Source organism: Hipposideros armiger, unplaced genomic scaffold, assembly GCF_001890085.2.
Source record: "Hipposideros armiger isolate ML-2016 unplaced genomic scaffold, ASM189008v1 scaffold_1795, whole genome shotgun sequence".
NCBI lineage: Eukaryota > Metazoa > Chordata > Mammalia > Chiroptera > Hipposideridae > Hipposideros > Hipposideros armiger.
Window position 1 is genome coordinate 67,957 of NW_017733145.1, and position 2,041 is coordinate 69,997.

Sequence of the window (2,041 nt, forward strand, 5' to 3'; positions counted from 1 at the left end):
TCCTGTCAGGAGGTGGGAGCTACTCTATGACTGGGTATCTCAAAAAAAATCTTATTTATGGGGAGAATAGGCTGGAGTGAAGCTAATGATTAATTAAGGAACAGCGGTTGCTTATATTAGTCAGGAAAGGGTTATATTTGGTATATTCTGGCTTGGACAATGTTTTGCCTGTGCTCAGGCATGATTACAGAGTGGTCTAGTTTTTGTCTTTATCCACCACGGTCACAGAGTATATAATTCTGAGTTTCTGTGAAAAAGTTTATGTTGAACAGGAAACCCAAAGACCTAGCTGTGAGTGCCAGGTAAGCTTCTAGCAACACTGAGGCCTAGCTAAGAGTCCCAGGCCTGATCCAGTCCAAATGTCAGAGGCTTGCTCGTTCTCATCTGTTTCTATTAAAGAATGTTAATAGAATGTTATCTAGTAAAGTATAAAAAATAAAATAAAAATAAAAAACCGTAAGAAATGTTCAGAATTCCTCACAGAGGTATTTGTCATTGACTCATTTATGAATTTATTTATTTTTGGAAATTAAGACAACATTTATTCAATTTCCTTACAATGACATTATCTAAGGCTTATGTGGTTGGTTATTAGCAAGGATACAATTTTTTGAAGGCCTTCTAGAATTAGGTTTTAGTTCACAGATATATCATATTTTGCTGGTGAAAATTTGAGAGAATTTATTTCTGGCCTGAGCTCTTATTGGTGAAAAATACATCTTTACCTCTTTTAATGCAGCCTGACCACGTAAAGTAACACAGGGTCGTAGTGAGCTCCTTGCTCTCATCAGGTTGTGCTCTAAATGATGAGTGTGATACCTTAGCCACCTCCAACACAAGCTGATCCAAAAGCATACATTCCACCTTGACACCTCAATTCATAAACCAGATGTGCAATAATTCTTGATCCAGATCCTCTCAATGGTTGAATTAAAGCAGTGGCTCTTCCATTCACATTGATTTTCCTTGGGTGGAGATCTAAGCTCTTCTCAACTGCCAAGTACTGGGGAGCAAAAGTTTCATTCAACTCCACCAAATCCACATCCTTAATATTCAGTCTTGTTTTCTTTAATGCCCCGCTGATAGCTGGGACAAAACCAACATCCACGTTAGAGGCATCACATCCAGACACAAAATATCCCACCATTCTTGCCAGTGGTGTGAAGTTATGTTTTTAAGCAGCATTTTCACTAGCTAGGAAAAGCATCATATACTCCTGGTGCATTCCCTTCTTTCTTGAATACAAGAGGAAGTTTATTTAGCTGCTCCAGACTTGTTTGGGGCCAAGCGTGCTCACCTACTTTTATCGCCTGTGTTTCTTTCCTGTTGTCGCCTCCCTTGATGCCATCTCATTATTAAAGTAGCCAGCATCATTAGTATCATTCTACCTCTGCTGTGACTACAGAGCATATCTGTTACAGTCTTCTCTGATTATTTTATGTTTTGCAGCAAAATTCTCTGCAATCATTCTCATGGGGAATTGGGCATGCTAATCTATTGCTGCTGCTCACAAAGAATCTTCCAGCTGGAGATCTAATCCAAACTTGATTCTCATATGCATATTTCTGACACAGAAGGGAACCCACCTCATGTTTTTGGCTCTTCCACACAAGGCGATTTCAGCATCTTTAACACAAGTTTCCTGATATTCATTCACAACAGACTGAAAACCAGAGCCACAGAGCCTATTAACCATGAAAAGCTGAGGTCTTTTTTGGGATTCCCACACACAAACCAACATACCTTGCCAAATATGCAGTAACTGAAGAACTATTTGCCGGTTTACTATATAAGGACACAACTCAAAAACAGACAAATGGAAGACATGCGTACAGCAAGGAATGAGGGAATGAGACGCGCTGTGAAGCTTCCATGTCCTTCTGGCCACACCAGGCTCCCAACACTTCTTTGTTCATTGACCTGATGCTTTGATTCATTTATGATTCATTCATAACACAAAGTTTGTAAAACAATGAAGTTAATCTTTAATAGTAGAATGTTTATCAATCAAATTCTGGGGTGGATAGTAGCATTTGAGGCA

General features: G+C 39.1%; 1 pseudogene; it reads right to left on the reverse strand.

The window, feature by feature from the left end:
• Nucleotides 1–799: 799 nt before the first annotated feature.
• Nucleotides 800–1,785, reverse strand: LOC109378205 (3-ketoacyl-CoA thiolase, mitochondrial pseudogene; annotated as a pseudogene).
• Nucleotides 1,786–2,041: the final 256 nt, after the last annotated feature.